This window comes from Salvelinus alpinus, chromosome 13 (genome assembly GCF_045679555.1).
Source record: "Salvelinus alpinus chromosome 13, SLU_Salpinus.1, whole genome shotgun sequence".
Taxonomy (NCBI): Eukaryota; Metazoa; Chordata; class Actinopteri; order Salmoniformes; family Salmonidae; genus Salvelinus; species Salvelinus alpinus.
In genome coordinates this window covers 24,327,297-24,348,009 of record NC_092098.1, presented here as the reverse complement: position 1 = coordinate 24,348,009, position 20,713 = coordinate 24,327,297, and the positions used below count along the sequence as shown (strand labels likewise).

The 20,713-nt window shown below is 43.4% G+C and overlaps 1 pseudogene; it reads right to left on the bottom strand.

Annotated features, from left to right (window-relative positions):
* Nucleotides 1–494: 494 nt before the first annotated feature.
* On the bottom strand, nt 495–20,029 carry LOC139537994 (PR domain zinc finger protein 15-like; annotated as a pseudogene).
* Between the last annotated feature and the right edge of the window lie 684 nt (nt 20,030–20,713).

Here is a 20,713-nt window from a genome sequence, read left to right as displayed (position 1 = left end):
AAACAATAAGCACCATATTTGTAAATAAGATGGAATTCAAGAACAGTGGAATGTTGGCATATCACCCAACACCTTTCTCCCTCTGATAACCATAACACTAGCAAAGACCCTAAAAATATCCTGAGGAGACATGGGAAATATCATTTAAAAAAATGTTTTACATGACATCGCCCATATGGCTCTGGTTTGGACTGTGTGGGTTCATATGAGAAGTATACTAACCTACTCATGAGGTATCCAAAACCACAAGCCTTGTCATGAACCTGCCTTGTCATGAACATCTATGATTTTTCTTACAATAGTATCCCTTTTCAATCCGAGTTTCCACAGACCCCCTCGATCGGCAGAACAACTTCTTATCCTGATTTCTATTAACATAGAGGGGTGACCAGATGTAAATGGGCCATGTGGGAAATAATGAGATCTTAGTAGTTATGAGGGACCCTACTTCACACCACAGTAATGCACATCACCACAGAGACAGAGCTAATTGTTTAACGCTTGGGGCTAATATACACAACAAACACTTCACATATCTCATAGGGACATTAACAACATTTGAAGGTGTGAACCCTGAGAATGAGGGTCGTTTCAGATGATGGTCCATCTGGTCCACACCTCATGTTAAGTGTGGATGTTTAGCCTTATTGTGGGTCCATGACTGTGGAAAAAGACAATAGCAAGATCCATACAGACTGAAGCCCTATGCTCCTTTAAACACCTTTCTTAGACAGAATATCTTTGCATAATCTAATGCTGATGTCAAGCGCTCTGTTCGGGGTCTCTCAGACAAATCACATTTGTGAAGATAGCACTCCCTTCTGGTTGATCCAGGTTCTGACTCCTGGTGGGAAGCTATAGGTGTAAAACAGGTGGAAAGACTGACTGGTTCTTTTGATATACATACAGTTCCAGTCAAAAGTTTGGACACACCTACTCATTCAAGGGTTTTTCTTTATTTGTACTATTTTCTACATTGTAGAATAATAGTGAAGACATCAAAACTATTAAATAACACATATGGAATCATGTAGTAACCAAGAAAGTATTAAACAAATCAAAATATATTTTGTATTTGAGATTCTTCAAAGTAGCCACCCTTTGTCTTGATGACAGCTTTGCACACTCTTGGCATTTTCTCAACCAGCTCCATGAGGTAGTCACCTGGAATCAGTTGTGTAAAATACTACTTAAGTAATTTTTTGGGGTATCTGTACTTAAATATTTATATATTTTTTCCAACTTTTACTTCACTACATTTCTAAAGAAAATAATGTACTTTTTACTCCATACATTTTCCCTGACACCCAAAAGTACATTACATTTTGACAGGGAAATGGTCCAATTCACACACTTATCAAGAAAACACCCACTAAACACAAATGCTTTGTTTGTAAATTATGTCTGAGTGTTGGAGTGTACCCGTGGCTATCCGTCAAAAAAAGATTATGAATGGTGCTGTCTGGTTTGCTTAATATAAGGAATTTGAAATGGTTTATACTTTTACTTTTGATACTTAAGTACATTTTAGCAATTCCATTTACTTTTCATACTTGAGTATATTTAAAACCAAATACTTTTAGACTTTTACTCAAGTAGTATTTCACTGGGTGATTTTCACTTTTACATGAGTCATTTTCTATTAAGGTATCTTTACTTTTACTCAAGTATGACAATTGAGTACTTTTCCCACCACTGACTGGAATGCATTTCAATTAACAGGTGTGCCTTGTTAAAAGTTGATTTGTGGAATTTCTTTCCTTCTTTAATGCATTTGAGACAATCAGTTGTGTTGTGACAAGAAGATAGCCCTATTTGGTGAAAGACCAAGTCCATATTATGGCAAGAACAGCTCAAATAAGCAAAGAGAAATGACAGTCCATCGTTACTTCATGACATGAAGGTCAGTCAATCCGGAAAATGTTGATAACTTTGAAAGTTTCTTAAAGTGCAGTCGCAAAAACCATCAAGCGCTATGATGACTGGCTCCCATGAGGACCACCACAGGAAAGGAAGACCCAGAGTTACCTCTGCTGCAGAGGATAAGTTCATTGGAGTTACCAGCCTCAGAAATTGCAGCCCAAATAAATGCTTCACAGAGTTCAGACACATCAGACACAACAGACACATCTCAACATCAACTGTTCAGAGGAGACTTTGTGGTCGAATTGGTGCAAAGAAACCATTACTAAAGGACACCAATAATAAGAAGAGACTTGCTTGGGCCAAGAAACACGAGCAATGGACATTAGACCGGCGGAAATCTGTCCTTTGGTCTGATGAGTGCAAATTTGAGATTTGTGGTTCCAAACACTTTGTCTTTGTGAGACACAGAGTAGGTGAACGGATGATCTCCGCATGTATGGTTCCCGAGGAGGAATAGGAGGTGTGATGGTGTGGGGGTGCTTTGCTGGTGACACTGTCTGTGATTTATTTAGAATTCAAGGCACACTTAACCAGCCTGGCTACCACAGCATTCTGCTGTGATATGCCATCCCATCTGGTTTGGGCTTAGTGGGACTATCATTTGTTTTTCAACAGGACAATGACCCAACACACCTCCAGGGTGTGTAAGGGCTATTTGACCAAGAAGGAGAGTAATGGAGTGCTGCATCAGAGGACCTGGCGTCCACAATCACCTGACCTCAACCCAATTGAGATGGTTTGGGATGAGTTGGACCGCAGATTGAAGGACAATCAGCCAACAATTGCTCAGCATATGTGGGAACTACTTCAAGACTGTTGGAAAAGCATTTCAGGTGAAGATAGTTGAGAGAATTCCAAGAGTGTGCAAAGCTGTCATCAAGGCAAAGGGTGGCTACTTTGAAGAATCTAAAATATATTTTAATTTGTTTAACACTTTTTTGGTTACCACATGATTCCGTATGTGTTATTTCATTGTTTTGATGTCTTCACTATTATTCTGCAATGTAGACAATTGTAAAAAAGAAAGAAAAACCCTTGAATGAGTAGGTGTGTCCAAACTTTTGACAGGTACTTTATGTCCGCAAAGTATTTGTGGCATCTCTAGAAGTGAACTCTAGAGCTCACAGAACAGGGCTCCGGGCAGCCGAGCGGAAATGGAGGAAAACTCGCCTCCCTGCGGACCTGGCATCCTTTCACTCCCTCCTCTCTACATTCTCCTCTTCTGTCTCTGCTGCTAAAGCCACTTTCTACCACTCTAAATTCCAAGCATCTGCCTCTAACCCTAGGAAGCTCTTTGCCACCTTCTCCTCCCTCCTGAATCCCCCCCCCCCCTCCTCCTCCCTCTCTGCGGATGACTTCGTCAACCATTTTGGAAAGAAGGTCGACGACATCCGATCCTCGTTTGCTAAGTCAAACGACACCGCTGGTTCTGCTCACACTGCCCTACCCTGTGCTTTGACCTCTTTCTCCCCTCTCTCTCCAGATGAAATCTCGCGTCTTGTGACGGCCGGCCGCCCAACAACCTGCCCGCTTGACCCTATCCCCTCCTCTCTTCTCCAGACCATTTCCGGAGACCTTCTCCCTTACCTCACCTCGCTCATCAACTCATCCTTGACCGCTGGCTACGTCCCTTCCGTCTTCAAGAGAGCGAGAGTTGCACCCCTTCTGAAAAAACCTACACTCGATCCCTCCGATGTCAACAACTACAGACCAGTATCCCTTCTTTCTTTTCTCTCCAAAACTCTTGAACGTGCCGTCCTTGGCCAGCTCTCCTGCTATCTCTCTCAGAATGACCTTGATCCAAATCAGTCAGGTTTCAAGACTAGTCATTCAACTGAGACTGCTCTTCTCTGTGTCACGGAGGCGCTCCGCACTGCTAAAGCTAACTCTCTCTCCTCTGCTCTCATCCTTCTAGACCTATCGGCTGCCTTTGATACTGTGAACCATCAGATCCTCCTCTCCACCCTCTCCGAGTTGGGCATCTCCGGCGCGGCCCACGCTTGGATTGCGTCCTACCTGACAGGTCGCTCCTACCAGGTGGCGTGGCGAGAATCTGTCTCCGCACCACGTGCTCTCACCACTGGTGTCCCCCAGGGCTCTGTTCTAGGCCCTCTCCTATTCTCGCTATACACCAAGTCACTTGGCTCTGTCATATCCTCACATGGTCTCTCCTATCATTGCTATGCAGACGACACACAATTAATCTTCTCCTTTCCCCCTTCTGATAACCAGGTGGCGAATCGCATCTCTGCATGTCTGGCAGACATATCAGTGTGGATGACGGATCACCACCTCAAGCTGAACCTCGGCAAGACGGAGCTGCTCTTCCTCCCGGGGAAGGACTGCCCGTTCCATGATCTCGCCATCACGGTTGACAACTCCATTGTGTCCTCCTCCCAGAGTGCTAAGAACCTTGGCGTGATCCTGGACAACACCCTGTCGTTCTCAACTAACATCAAGGCGGTGACCCGTTCCTGTAGGTTCATGCTCTACAACATTCGCAGAGTACGACCCTGCCTCACACAGGAAGCGGCGCAGGTCCTAATCCAGGCACTTGTCATCTCCCGTCTGGATTACTGCAACTCGCTGTTGGCTGGGCTCCCTGCCTGTGCCATTAAACCCCTACAACTCATCCAGAACGCCGCAGCCCGTCTGGTGTTCAACCTTCCCAAGTTCTCTCACGTCACCCCGCTCTCTCCACTGGCTTCCAGTTGAAGCTCGCATCCGCTACAAGACCATGGTGCTTGCCTACGGAGCTGTGAGGGGAACGGCACCTCCGTACCTTCAGGCTCTGATCAGGCCCTACACCCAAACAAGGGCACTGCGTTCATCCACCTCTGGCCTGCTCGCCTCCCTACCTCTGAGGAAGTACAGTTCCCGCTCAGCCCAGTCAAAACTGTTCGCTGCTCTGGCACCCCAATGGTGGAACAAACTCCCTCACGACGCCAGGTCAGCGGAGTCAATCACCACCTTCCGGAGACACCTGAAACCCCACCTCTTTAAGGAATACCTAGGATAGGATAAAGTAATCCTTCTAACCCCCCCCCCCCCCCCTTAAAAGAGTTAGATGCACTATTGTAAAGTGGTTGTTCCACTGGATATCATAAGGTGAATGCACCAATTTGTAAGTCGCTCTGGATAAGAGCGTCTGCTAAATGAATTAAATGTAAATGTAAATGTAACTCACCTGCATCCTTCTCTCCCACCGGCTGGGGGCAGTGATGGTCCAGCTTTACCCAAAGTCCCCTCTGGCTTGGTACAGGCAGTATGCACAACTGAGAGAAAAACAATAGTACAACAATGTCACATATTTCACATTCATTATGAGTTTAGCATCAGAACACTTAGTTGATCTGCGTTAAGAGCAGGGTGAAAGCTACAGTACACCAGTTTGCATGTCAGGGGACAATGATGCAGAATCCAGTGGAGCTCCATACCTGCTGGAGGAGGAGGGACTGGGGCTTTCAGCATGGGCCTCTCCATCTTCTTGGCATAGAAGGCCCCATACCAAACCCTCAGCTCAGACCCTGGAAGCACATCCTGGGGAAAAGACAGAGGGTTACAATATAAAAGTAGAGTGAAACATCTCCGTGTCTGAGATCTCTCTTCCAGTTATTAGTGATGTATTGCCCATGGACATCAAATAGTACGCTAGTGTGGATATTGGGACCTATCCACTACAGAATGGACAAAACTGTTCTCAGTTGCTTTGGTTGGGAGTATTAGTATATGATATATGGTTACAACCATATATCTGTGAGGTGTTGAAGTAGACCTCGTCGTCGTGCTGGTAAGCAGTCATGTTCTGGTGCTGATGGTCAGTGGCGGGCCGAACCAGCGTCATCCAGTTACAGTCATCCTCATTGGCTGCATCAAAACAGACTACCAGGCTATCTCTTTGGAAGATCTGTCCAGGTCACCAACAAAACAAAGACACAGAGAATACAGAGTGGGATATTAGCACCATTACAAACAACATACAGTGGGGAGAACAAGTATTTGATACACTGCGGATTTTGCAGGTTTTCCTACTTACAAAGCATGTAGAGGTCTGTAATATTTATCATAGGTACACTTCAACTGTGAGACACGGAATCTAAAACAAAAATCCAGAAAATCACATTGTATGATTTTTAAGTAATTCATTAGCATTTTATTGCATGACATAAGTATTTGATACATCAGAAAAGCAGAACTTAATATTTGGTACAGAAACCTTTGTTTGCAATTACAGAGATCATACGTTTCCTGTAGTTCTTGACCAGGTTTGCACACACTGCAGCAGGGATTTTGGCCCACTCCTCCATACAGACCTTCTCCAGATCCTTCAGGTTTCGGGGCTGTCGCTGGGCAATACGGACTTTCAGCTCACTCCAAAGATTTTCTATTGGGTTCAGGTCTGGAGACCGGCTAGGCCACTCCAGGACCTTGAGATGCTTCTTACGGAGCCACTCCTTAGTTGCCCTGGCTGTGTGTTTCGGGTCGTTGTCATGCTGGAAGACCCAGCCACGACCCATCTTCAATGCTCTTACTGAGGGAAGGAGGTTGTTGGCCAAGATCTCGCGATACATGGCCCCATCCATCCTCCCCTCAATACGGTGCAGTCGTCCTGTCCCCTTTGCAGAAAAGCATCCCCAAAGAATGATGTTTCCACCTCCATGCTTCACGGTTGGGATGGTGTTCTTGGGGTTGTACTCATCCTTCTTCTTCCTCCAAACACGGTGAGTGGAGTTTAGACCAAAAAGCTCTATTTTTGTCTCATCAGACCACATGACTTTCTCCCATTCCTCCTCCGGATCATCCAGATGGTCATTGGCAAACTTCAGACGGGCCTGGACATGCGCTGGCTTGAGCAGGGGGACCTTGCGTGCGCTGCAGGATTTTAATCCATGACGGCGGAGTGTGTTACTAATGGTTTTCTTTGAGACTGTGGTCCCAGCTCTCTTCAGGTCATTGACCAGGTCCTGCCGTGTAGTTCTGGCCTGATCCCTCACCTTCCTCATGATCAAAATCAAATCAAATTTTATTTGTCACATACACATGGTTAGCAGATGTTAATGCGAGTGTAGCGAAATGCTTGTGCTTCTAGTTCCGACAATGCAGTAATAACCAACAAGTAATCTAACCTAACAATTCCACAACTACTACCTTATACACACAAGTGTAAAGGGATAAAGAATATGTACATAAAGATATATCAATGAGTGATGGTACAGAACGGCATAGGCAAGATGCAGTAGATGGTATAGAGTACAGCATATACATATGAGATGAGTAATGTAGGGTATGTAAACATTATATTAAGTGGCATTGTTTAAAGTGGCTAGTGGTACATTTTTACATAATTTCCATCAATTCCCATTACTAAAGTGGCTGGAGTTGGGTCATTATGTTGGCAGCAGCCACTAAATGTTAGTGGTGGCTGTTTAACAGTCTGATGGCCTTGAGATAGAAGCTGTTTTTCAGTTTCTCGGTCCCTGCTTTGATGCACCTGTACTGACCTCGCCTTCTGGATGATAGCGGGGTGAACAGGCAGTGGCTTGGGTGGTTGTTGTCCTTGATGATCTTTATGGCCTTCCTGTGACATCGGGTGGTGTAGGTGTCCTGGAGGGCAGGTAGTTTGCCCCCGGTGATGTGTTGTGCAGACCTCACTACCCTCTGGAGAGCCTTACGGTTGTGGGCGGAGCAGTTGCCGTACCAGGCGGTGATACAGCCCGACAGGATGCTCTCGATTGTGCATCTGTAGAAGTTTGTGAGTGCTTTTGGTGACAAGCCGAATTTCTTCAGCCTCCTGAGGTTGAAGAGGCGCTGCTGCGCCTTCTTCACAACGCTGTCTGTGTGGGTGGACCAATTCAGTTTGTCCGTGATGTGTACACAGAGGAACTTAAAACTTACTACCCTCTCCACTACTGTCCCGTCAATGTGGATAGGGGGGTGCTCCCTCTGCTGTTTCCTGAAGTCCACAATCATCTCCTTTGTTTTGTTGACGTTGAGTGTGAGGTTATTTTCCTGACACCACACTCCGAGGGCCCTCACCTCCTCCCTGTAGGCCGTCTCGTCGTTGTTGGTAATCAAGCCTACCACTGTAGTGTCGTCCGCAAACTTGATGATTGAGTTGGAGGCGTGCATGGCCACGCAGTCGTGGGTGAACAAGGAGTACAGGAGAGGGCTCAGAACGCACCCTTGTGGGGCCCCAGTGTTGAGGATCAGCGGGGTGGAGATGTTGTTACCTACCCTCACCACCTGGGGGCGGCCCGTCAGGAAGTCCAGGACCCAGTTGCACAGAGCGGGGTCGAGACCCAGGGTCTCGAGCTTGATGACGAGTTTGGAGGGTACTATGGTGTTAAATGCTGAGCTGTAGTCGATGAACAGCATTCTCACATAGGTATTCCTCTTGTCCAAGATGGGTTAGGGCAGTGTGCAGTGTGGTTGCGATTGCGTCGTCTGTGGACCTATTGGGTCGGTAAGCAAATTGGAGTGGGTCTAGGGTGTCCGGTAGGGTGGAGGTGATATGGTCCTTGACTAGTCTCTCAAAGCACTTCATGATGACGGAAGTGAGTGCTACGGGGCGGTAGTCGTTTAGCTCAGTTACCTTAGCTTTCTTGGGAAGAGGAACAATGGTGGCCCTCTTGAAGCATGTGGGAACAGCAGACTGGGATAAGGATTGATTGAATATGTCCGTAAACACACCAGCCAGCTGGTCTGCGCATGCTCTGAGGACGCGGCTGTGAATGCCGTCTGGGCCTGCAGCCTTGCGAGGGTTAACACGTTTAAATGTTTTACTCACCTCGGCTGCAGTGAAGGAGAACCCGCAGGTTTTGGTAGCGGGCCGTGTCAGTGGCACTGTATTGTCCTCAAAGCGAGCAAAAAAGTTATTTAGCCTGTCTGGGAGCAAGACATCCTGGTCCGCGACAGGGCTGGTTTTCTTTTTGTAATCCGTGATTGACTGTAGACCCTGCCACATACCTCTTGTGTCTGAGCTGTTGAATTGCGACTCTACTTTGTCTCTATACTGGGACTTAGCTTGTTTGATTGCCTTGCGGAGAGAATAGCTACACTGTTTGTATTCGGTCATGTTTCCGGTCACCTTGCCCTGGTTAAAAGCAGTGGTTCGCGCTTTCAGTTTCACGCGAATGCTGCCGTCAATCCACGGTTTCTGGTTTGGGAATGTTTTAATCGTTGCTGTGGGTACGACATCGTCAATGCACTTTCTAATGAACTCGCTCACCGAATCAGCGTATTCGTCAATATTGTTGTTGGACGCAATGCGGAACATATTCCAATCCGCGTGATCGAAGCAGTCTTGAAGCGTGGAATCAGATTGGTCGGACCAGCGTTGAACAGACCTGAGCGAGGGAGCTTGTTTTAGTTTCTGTTTGTAGGCTGGAAGCAACAAAATGGAGTCGTGGTCAGCTTTTCCGAAAGGAGGGCGGGGGAGGGCCTTATATGCGTCGCGGAAGTTAGTATAACAATGATCCAAGGTTTTACCAGCCCTGGTAGCACAATCGATATGCTGATAGAATTTAGGGAGTTTTGTTTTCAGATTAGCCTTGTTAAAATCCCCAGCTACGATGAATGCAGCCTCAGGGTGTGTGGTTTCCAGTTTACAAAGAGTCAGATAAAGTTAGTTCAGGGCCATCGATGTGTCTGCTTGGGGGGGAATATATACGGCTGTGATTATAATCGAAGAGAATTCCCTTGGTAGATAATGCGGTCGACATTTGATTGTGAGGAATTCTAGATCAGGTGAACAGAATGACTTGAGTTCCTGTATGTTGCTATGATCACAACACGTCTCGTTAATCATAAGGCATACACCCCCGCCCCTCTTCTTACCAGAAAGATGTATGTTTCTGTCGGCGCGATGCGTGAAGAAACCAGCTGGCTGCACCGACTCCGTTAGCGTCTCTTGAGTGAGCCATGTTTCCGTGAAGCTGAGAACGTTACAATCTCTGATGTCTCTCTGGAATGTTACTGGAATGTATCATTGATGCCCCACGAGGTGAGATCTTGCATGGAGCCCCAGACCGAGGGTGATTGACTGTCATCTTGAACTTCTTCCAATTTCTAATAATTGCGCCAACAGTTGTTGCCTTCTCACCAAGCTGCTTGCCTATTGTCCTGTAGCCCATCCCAGCCTTGTGCAGGTCTACAATTTTATCCCTGATGTCCTTACACAGCTCTCTGGTTTTGGCCATTGTGGAGAGGTTGGAGTCTGTTTGATTGAGTTTGTGGACAGGTGTCTTTTATACAGGTAACGAGTTCAAACAGGTGCAGTTAATACAGGTAATGAGTGGAGAACAGGAGGGCTTCTTAAAGAAAAACGAACAGGTCTGTGAGAGCCGGAATTCTTACTGGTTGGTAGGTGATCAAATACTTATGTCATGCAATAAAATGCAAATGAATTACTTAAAAATCATACAATGTGATTTTCTGGATTTTTAGATTCCGTCTCTCACAGTTGAAGTGTACCTATGATAAAAATGACAGACCTCTACATGCTTTGTAAGTAGGAAAACCTGCAAAATCGGCAGTGTATCAAATACTTGTTCTCCCCACTGTATAGACATACACTGTACACACTGTACCCCACTGTATAGACATACAGTGGGGAGAACAAGTATTTGATACACTGACGATTTTGCAGGTTTTACTACTTACAAAGCATGTAGAGGTCTGTAATTTTTATCATAGGTATACTTCAACTGTGAGAGACGGAATCTAAAACAAAAATCCAGAAAATCACATTGTATGATTTTTAAGTAATTAATTTGCATTTTATTGCATGACATAAGTATTTGATACATCAGAAAAGCAGAACTTCATATTTGGTACAGAAACCTTTGTTTGCAATTACAGAGATCATACGTTTCCTGTAGTTCTTGACCAGGTTTGCACACACTGCAGCAGGGTTTTTTGGCCCACTCCTCCATACAGACCTTCTCCAGCTCCTTTAGGTTTCGGGGCTGTCGCTGGGCAATACGGCCTTTCAGCTCCCTCCAAAGATTTTCTATTCGGTTCAGGTCTGGAGACTGGCTAGGCCACTCCAGGACCTTGAGATGCTTCTTACGGAGCCACTCCTTAGTTGCCCTGGCTGTATGTTTCGGGTCGTTGTCATGCTGGAAGACCCAGTCACGACCCATCTTCAATGCTCTTACTGAGGGAAGGAGGTTGTTGGCCAAGATCTCGCGATACATGGCCCCATCCATCCTCCCCTCAATACGGTGCAGTCGTCCTGTCCCCTTTAGAGAAAAGCATCCCCAGAGAATGATGTTTCTACCTCCATGCTTCACGGTTGGGATGGTGTTCTTGGGGTTGTACTCATCCGTCATCTTCTTCCAAACAGGGCGAGTAGAGTTTAGACCAAAAAGCTCTATTTTTGTCTCATCAGACCACATGACCTTCTCCCATTCCTCCTCTGGATCATCCAGATGGTCATTGGCAAACTTCAGACGGGCCTGGACATGCGCTGGCTTGAGCAGGGGGACCTTGCGTGCGCTGCAGGATTATAATCCATGACGGCGTAGTGTGTTACTAATGGTTTTCTTTGAGACTGTGGTCCCAGCTCTCTTCAGGTCATTGACCAGGTCCTGCCGTGTAGTTCTGGGCTGATCCCTCACCTTCCTCATGATCATTGATGCCCCACGAGGTGAGATCTTGCGTGGAGCCCCAGACCGAGGGTGATTGACCGTCATCTTGAACTTCTTCCATCTTCTAATAATTGCGCCAACAGTTGTTGCCTTCTCACCAAGCTGCTTGCCTATTGTCCTGTAGCCCATCCCAGCCTTGTGCAGGTCTACAATTTTATCCCTGATGTCCTTACACAGCTCTCTGGTCTTGGCCATTGTGGAGAGGTTGGAGTCTGTTTGATTGAGTGTGTGGACAGGTGTCTTTTATACAGGTAACGAGTTCAAACAGGTGCAGTTAATACAGGTAATGAGTGGAGAACAGGAGGGCTTCTTAAAGAAAAACTAACAGGTCTGTGAGAGCCGGAATTCTTACTGGTTGGTAGGTGATCAAATACTTATGTCATGCAATAAAATGCAAATTAATTACTTAAAAATCATACAATGTGATTTTCTGGATTTTTGTTTTAGATTCCGTCTCTCACAGTTGAAGTGTACCTATGATAAAAATTACACACCTCTACATGCTTTGTAAGTAGGAAAACCTGCAAAATCATCAGTGTATCAAATACTTGTTCTCCCCACTGTACAGTTGAAGTCAGAAGTTTACATACACCTTAGCCAAATACACTTACTCAGTTTTTCACAATTCCTGACATTTAATCCTAGTAAAAATTCCCTGTCTTAGGTCAGTTTGGATCACCACTTTATTTTAAGAATGTGAAATGTCAGAATAATAGTAGAGAGAATGATAATTTAATTTAGAGAATTTATTTCAGCTTTTATTTCTTTCATCACATTCCCAGTGGGTCAGAAGTGTACATACACTCAATTAGTATTTGGTAGCATTGCCTTTAAATTGATTAACTTGGGTCAAACATTTTGGGTATCCTTCCACAAGCTTCCCACAATAAGTTGGGGGAATTTTGTCCCATTCCTCCTGACAGAGCTGGTGTAACTTAGTCAGGTTTGTAGGCCTCCTTGCTTGCACACGCCTTTTCAGTTCTGCCCACATATTTTCTATAGGATTGGGGTCAGGGCTTTGTGATGGCCACTCCAAAACCTTGACTTTGTTGAGCTTAAGCCATTTTGCCACAACTTTGGGCGCATGATTGGGGTCATTGTCCATTTGGAAGACCCATTTACGACCAAGCTTTAACTTCCTGACTGATGTCTTGAGATGTTTCTTCAAATTATCCACATCATTTTCATTCCTCATGATGCCATCTATTTTGTGAAGTGCACCAGTCCCTCCTGCAGCAAAGCACCCCCACAACATGATGCTGCCACCCCCGTGCTTCACGGTTGGGATGGTGTTCTTCGGCTTGCAAGCCTCCCCCTTTTTCCTCCAAACATAATGATGGTCATTATGGCCAAACAGTTCTATTTTAGTTTCATCAGACCAGAGGACAATTCTCCCAAAATATACGATCTTTGTCCCCATGTACAGTTGCAAACCGTAGTCTGGCTTTTTTATGGCGGTTTTGGAGCAGTGGCTTCTTCCTTGCCGAGTGGCCTTTCATGTTATGTCGATATAGGACTAATTTTACTGTGGATATAGATACTTTTGTTCCTGTTTCCTCCAGCATCTTCACAAGGTCCTTTGCTGTTGTTCTGGGATTCATTTGCACTTTTCCCACCAAAGTATGTTCAGCTCTAGGAGAGTGGTATGATGGCTGCGTGGTCCCATGGTGTTTAAACTTGCGTACTATTGTTTGTACAGATGAACGTGGTACCTTTAGGCGTTTGGAAATTGCTCCCAAGGATGAACCTTGGGAATGATGAATGCACAAAGTAGATGTCCTAACCGACTTGGCAAAACTATAGTTTATTAACAAGAAATTTGCAGAGTGGTTGAAAAACGAGTTTTAATGACTCCAACCTCAGTGTATGTAAACTTCCAACTTCAACTGTTAAAGACATATACATCTTCTCCATAAAATTAGCACCATATGTTGAGAAAGCACCTTCAGAGGAAACAGGCCTTTGTCCAGGTGGGACACCCTCTTAGCCTCAAACGGTCCAAACCTGGTCCTATTGACCAACCGTCGTAGGACAAACACTCCCTCCTTTCCATCTGGCACCTGTCTGATCTCCAGATTTTCCGGCAGAGAGGACCTGACCAATGACAAACAATACAACATCTATCAATACATAGCCTCCTCCATTTCTGTTCCTCAGATATCAGGTTAAATATTGCCATCTTTAAAGACACAATTTGTAAGATTTTAAGCTAAGCTGGAAACCCTCTCCATGCTGGAGTCAACTCAGTAACCCTCTCATTGTATATTTTGCATGGTGGACTTTTACTCACCGAGCTCTGCTGAGAACAAATGAGTCCTGTACAGTCACTACTGGTCCCAGCTCTGGACACTCAGAGTCATGATACTGCCCACAGTCCTCACATCCTGAAGGGTACCATTAAAAAGTCACATATCAGATACCACATATCCAACCTGGTCTCAGAGCATTTCGTATTATACTGTATATAAATGTGGGACACTCCATTTAGTATGACATGTTACAATTCGTATGGTATGTATTCATTTGTGGCTGTCCATCACCCATTTCGTATGATATGTTAAGAATTACAATTCATATTATATGTTACTAATTCTAGCTAGGTGGCTAACGTTAGCTAGCTCGCTAAAATTAGCTAGGCTAGTGGTTAAGGTTAAGTTTAGGAGTTTGGTTAAAGGGCTACGGTTAGGGTTAGCTAAAAGGGTTAAGATTAGGGGTAGGGGAAGGGATAGCTAACATGCTAAGTAGTTGCAAAGTAGCTAAAAAGTAGTAAGTTGTTGAAAAGTTGCTAATTAGCTAAAATGCTAAAGATATGAATATGAATTGTCTGTGATGAGATTTGAACTCGCAATCTTTGGGTTGCTAGATGTTCACGTTATACGCCTACTTCGACCAACCACCCTCCTTTCGTTTTTGCCTTTAAGTAACCATCTGTCTTATGTAACCATACCAAACGTAACATATAGTATTTTATTTATTTATTTGTATATATTTTTTAGGGGGTAGATCAGCTTTAACCCATTTTACTATACATGACTTTAACCCATTTTATAAGAGATTGTCCAAAATGTAAATGTTCCAGGCATTTACAGTGGGGCAAAAAAGTATTTAGTCAGCCACCAATTGTGCAAGTTCTCCCACTTAAAAAGATGAGAGAGGCCTGTAATTTTCATCATAGGTACACTTCAACTGTGACAGGCAAAATGAGGGGGAAAAATCCAGAAAATCACATTGTAGGATTTTTAATGAATTTATTTGCAAATTATGGTGGAAAATAAGTATTTGGTCACCTACAAACAAGCAAGATTTCTGGCTCTCACAGACCTGTAACTTCTTCTTTAAGAGGCTCCTCTGTCCTCCACTCGTTACCTGTATTAATGGCACCTGTTTGAACTTGTTATCAGTATAAAAGACACCTGTCCACAACCTCAAACAGTCACACTCCAAACTCCACTATGGCCAAGACCAAAGAGCTGTCAAAGGACACCAGAAACAAAATTGTAGACCTGCACCAGGCTGGGAAGACTGAATCTGCAATAGGTAAGCAGCTTGGTTTGAAGAAATTAACTGTGGGAGCAATTATTAGGAAATGGAAGACATACAAGACCACTGATAATCTCCCTCGATCTGGGGCTCCACGCAAGATCTCACCCCGTGGGGTCAAAATGATCACAAGAACGGTGAGCAAAAATCCCAGAACCACACGGGGGGACCTAGTGAATGACCTGCAGAGAGCTGGGACCAAAGTAACAAAGCCTACCATCAGTAACACACTACGCCGTCAGGGACTCAAATCCTGCAGTGCCAGACGTGTCCCCCTGCTTAAGCCAGTACATGTCCAGGCCCGTCTGAAGTTTGCTAGAGAGCATTTGAATGATCCAGAAGAAGATTGGGACAATGTCATATGGTCAGATGAAACCAAAATATAACTTTTTGGTAAAAACTCAACTCGTCGTGTTTGGAGGACAAAGAATGCTGAGTTGCATCCAAAGAACACCATACCTACTGTGAAGCATGGGGGTGGAAACATCATGCTTTGGGGCTGTTTTTCTGCAAAGGGACCAGGACGACTGATCCGTGTAAAGGAAAGAATGAATGGGGCCATGTATCGTGAGATTTTGAGTGAAAACCTCCTTCCATCAGCAAGGGCATTGAAGATGAAATGTGGCTGGGTCTTTCAGCATGACAATGATCCCAAACACACCGCCCGGGCAACGAAGGAGTGGCTTCGTAAGAAGCATTTCAAGGTCCTGGAGTGGCCTAGCTAGTCTCCAGATCTCAACCCCATAGAAAATCTTTGGAGGGAGTTGAAAGTCTGTGTTGCCCAGCAACAGCCCCAAAACATCACTGCTCTAGAGGAGATCTGCATGGAGGAATGGGCCAAAATACCAGCAACAGTGTGTGAAAACCTTGTGAAGACTTACAGAAAACGTTTGACCTCTGTCATTGCCAACAAAGGGTATATAACAAAGTATTGAGATAAACTTTTGTTATTGACCAAATACTTATTTTCCACCATAATTTGAAAATAAATTCATTAAAAATCCCACAATGTGATTTTCTGGATTTTTTTTTCTCATTTTGTCTGTCATAGTTGACGTGTACCTATGATGAAAATTAAGTGGGAGAACTTGCACAATTGGTGGCTGACTAAATACTTTTTTGCCCCACTGTATATATAAACTCCAGTTGTACTTTATCAAAAGCCTTTTCAAAATCAGCTATGAAAACCAGGCCTGGTTAACCAGATTTTTCATTGTGTTCTATTGTTTCCAGTACTTGTCTTATATTATCTCCAATGTATCGCCCATGTAAAAAACCTGTCTGATTAGAGAGAATAATATGCAACAATACCTTTTTAATTCTATGCGCTATACATTTTGCTAGAATTTTTGAAGTGTAAGGGGCCTCGAATTTTTTTCGTGGACTGGATCTTTAGATTTACCACTTGTATCCTGTTTCAGTAAAATGAAATCAGACCTTCTTGTTGAATGTCCAATAATCTACCATTTACATAGGAGTGGTTAAAACATGCTAATAACGGTCCTCTGAGTATATCATAAAATACACCTCACTTGGTATGCCATCCAGCCCTTGGGGTTTTCCCGGACTTAAAGGCTTTACTTGCATCAATAATATAATTTGGTGAATCAAGGGTGACTCTGTCATTTGCAACACATTTCAGTAAGTCATTTTTGGTAGCATTTCTATGTTGAAGATTTAAAAAGTATTTGGTGCATTTTTCCCCATGTTCCATCCAGTTTGCTTTATTTTTATAATATATTACACTTGATCTTTCTTGAATAAGTTCCTCCATTTCTTTTTGTTTTTCCTCTAACGTGTTCTGTGCCTCTATGGTATAGTTTTATTGCTATCTATCTGTACTGTTAGTCCCTCTATTTCCTTTGTTAATATGAAGTCTTTTGATCTAAATTGCTCTTGCTTTAGAGCTGAGTACTGACCTCTAAAAGGCACATTTAAACGTGTCCCATACAATAAGAGAATCTGGATCCTCGCCCATGTGGATATTCAGTAAGAGTAATGTATATGCCAATTATCTGATGGTCCGACCGCATTTTGTCCCCTATCAACACTTTTTAAACTTTTGGTGCCAATGAGAAAAACATAAGTAATCAAGACGACTAGCTTGATTGAGCCTCCACCATGTATATCTCACTAGGTCAGGATATTTTAGCCTCCATATATCCACTAGTTCCAATATATCCATGACATCCGTGATTTCCTTTATGCGGTATTTAAAACAGTATTATAATCTCCCACCATAATAGTAGAGTTGTGTATTGCTTGTAGGGTTGATCATTTATTATATATATTTTCAAAGAAATATGGATCATCATTATTTGGACCGTATAGCTTAATGAGCCATATCTGTTTATGGTCCAATAACATATTTAAAAGAATCCATCTACCTTGATGATCTGTTTGGACAATTTGCACATTCAGATCAAAATTATTGTTAATTAATATCATCACCCCTTTTTAGTTTCTCTGCTCATGGGAGAAGTATATTCCCCGACTAGTCCTTTTCCCACACAACTTAATCTAAAATTGTTGAATGAGTTTCCTGTAAACAATAGATATTATATTTCTTCTCTTTAAGCCAAACAAATATTGTTTGTCTTTTCTTATTATCTGCTAAGCCATTACAATTATAACTGTCTACACTTATTTCACCAATTGCCATAATGAGATACAAGTTTCAAATCTATTTATCATAATATATATTTGTAAATTTATCATTAAAAAGTACAATAGTGATTGAGTGTCCATATATAGCTATACCATGATATTTGTATTACTACTAAGTAACCCTCCAATTGTTACCCACTATTCCACCTGCTAAAGCCCCTCCCCATCCCAAATTGGGTAATCATCCCAGTGACTGACCGGCCACACCCATCCCCCCGGATCCCTAGGCCCCACAAGAGGCCAGGATCCATCCTTTGAAAAGAGCACACAGTGCCACCTACAGAACTGAAGCAGATTTCTGCTAAAAGCATTTCCATTGCTCTCACCTCAATTTGCTTTATACATAGCTCTTAAAAAAACGATACATTTTCAAAAATCTTGCATATCTCAATTCCCATCATTAACAATAAATATGAGTAATAATGTTGACAGCTCAGTTCAAGCAATTATTATTATAGCAAACAATTATTGTGATTCATCCTATATTGACCGTAACATCCTTACCCCCTAGCAACAGATGTGGGATACATACAAACACACACTCTTACACACTCAACCCCTTTGCAGCACAATCAACCATAAGCTCAGATGCTCAATGGTTGTTACATCACAGAGCCCAACTCAAGAAAGGACTTGATTTACAAATGCATATCCAGTTACAGCTGTTTGAGAAAGCATGCAAGATTGAGCAAAATTGGCAAAAATGGGGAGATTTGATTAACCAATGTCAAGTCCTAGGTGATGGAGATCAGATACACACACCCCACCAGGGTCACAATAATATGCCCCTTCTCTGATTGTCCGATTGTGACCCCCCCCCCCATGGGTTACTGCAGCCAGTGTTGCCAGCACTGCCACTACCTGGTTGGGGGTACCCCACCGGCTAGGTACAAGGTCATCAAGGTTCTCATTAGCAGCTTTGAGAATGTCCTTGTATATTATGCTCTCCCATCAGGGGGCTCTGGCTTTGCAGGACCAACCCTGCCAGGCAGGCTCAGAATCTTGAGGGGGCTGTGCTGCTCTACTAGGTCTCTGTCCACATTCCTCTTTCTGTTCATGCTGCATATAGGCAACTTACAGCAGGCATACAGTATTATCCTAAATGGAGTGTGGCAATTTACATACAGAATACTACGAAATGCTCTGAGACGAGGTTGACATATCACATACCCTTCCCAATGGGCACGCACTGGTTGAATCAACCTTGTTTCCATGTATTTTAATGAAATTATGTTGAATTGATGTCTGTGCCCAGTGGGTTATGTCTAAATAGGCACAGGCATGCACAATGTGAAATACACACATATGCACCTGTAGGGCGCCACACACACGCATGTGCAGACCAAGTGAGAGCTACAATAGAATGGCAATGCGCACTTTGCCATTTCAAGGCATTGAAGTTTTCAGTATACTCACAGATAAACTCCTCTGGTGTTTGCTCCGTCATTATGACAATCAACAATAAAAAAATTAAAGAAAAGGATTAAGGGATAGTGTTACAAACGTTTGTAACGTGTATCATTTGCTTTATTGAAATCAAAACGTTCAAAAGTTTAAAGGGTCATGGAAGATAAGGAACCAATGCTATTTACAAGATCAGTAGGCTACCTATTTTTACTTAGAGATTATCATTACATTATTACAGCATGATCATTATAGATATAGGCTGTTGGTTGCAAGAGAAATACATTTATAAATACCAAATAGGTTGGTCAAATTAATTAATTTTGAAGAATGTATGCAATCCTCTGAAGTGGACCAAAGGAGTGGCTAATGTAAGGCCTACACTTATTGATTAATGTGGATAACTCAACCTGGAGCTATATTCTGGACAAAAACAGTGGTGTGGTAAATGTATGGGGACTTCACTAAAGCAAAGGCCATAACGTTACACTTCTCCAGTATGAAAATAACGCTATACATTTTACGCTAATCACAATTCACCAGGGGAGTAGATACACAATAAGAATGGGATCCAGGTTTTCGCCGTATTCCAAACTCTAGCCGGGTTTTAACTCAGATCTCAGACGCGTCTTTTGCGGCAATGCAAATGTAACAAAGAACAATCGGCATGGCCACTGGAATGGAGACGCTAACCCCATCTGGAGCCAGTACATTTCAACCGCAGAACGGCGTTATTCTGGCCTCTCCGGGAGTTTCCGTGTGCACCATGCAAACTAAAAATATATGTTCTGCACGGTGGCACAATTGTTGTTTGTTCAAACTGCAGAATTTAGAAATAAACACGTTACCTGCTCTCCAACTACTACACATTGACAGAATCCTGACTCCGGGTTCCAATTCGCTCCAGAAACCGCGCAGGACCGGAAATGCAGTGAAGTGTAGTCTGGGAATCGTAGTTTGCTCAATCGCTCGCGTTATCAAATTGTCAATTAAACACGTTTTTAAAATAACATATTATTTAGTACAAATGTGTGTTTGAATGTTAAATGACGAGACAGAGACATTGATGCGAGTAACCAGCCTTGTTCCGTACAACACAATACATCCGGGTATCTCAACCCCGGTATAAACACATGAGTTGCAGTAATGAACATTTACCAACAGATGGCATCACTGTGCCATCTTACACCCATAACAATGTGCTTTACACAACCAGAGCACCTATTTGAATGCACTAGATCTATATTTTCACATGAACAATAGGCTATTGAAAACCAAACTGCACTCATTCAGGCCACACTTTAATACGCAAATAACCACGGCTCACTAATGAGTGTAAACAGAAAGGAAGGGAGAGGGTTTACTCCCCCCCCAAATCTGTCCACGTTAAGCAGATCATGAATTATTAAGCAAGTGAGGGGTTTTGTAGTGTCGAATTTAGTCAGGAGAAAAAAACAATTGCTATTTTGATACATGAGGCCTTATTTGATCTAATAGAAGTTTCGTAGTACTTAGGTTGTTACGCG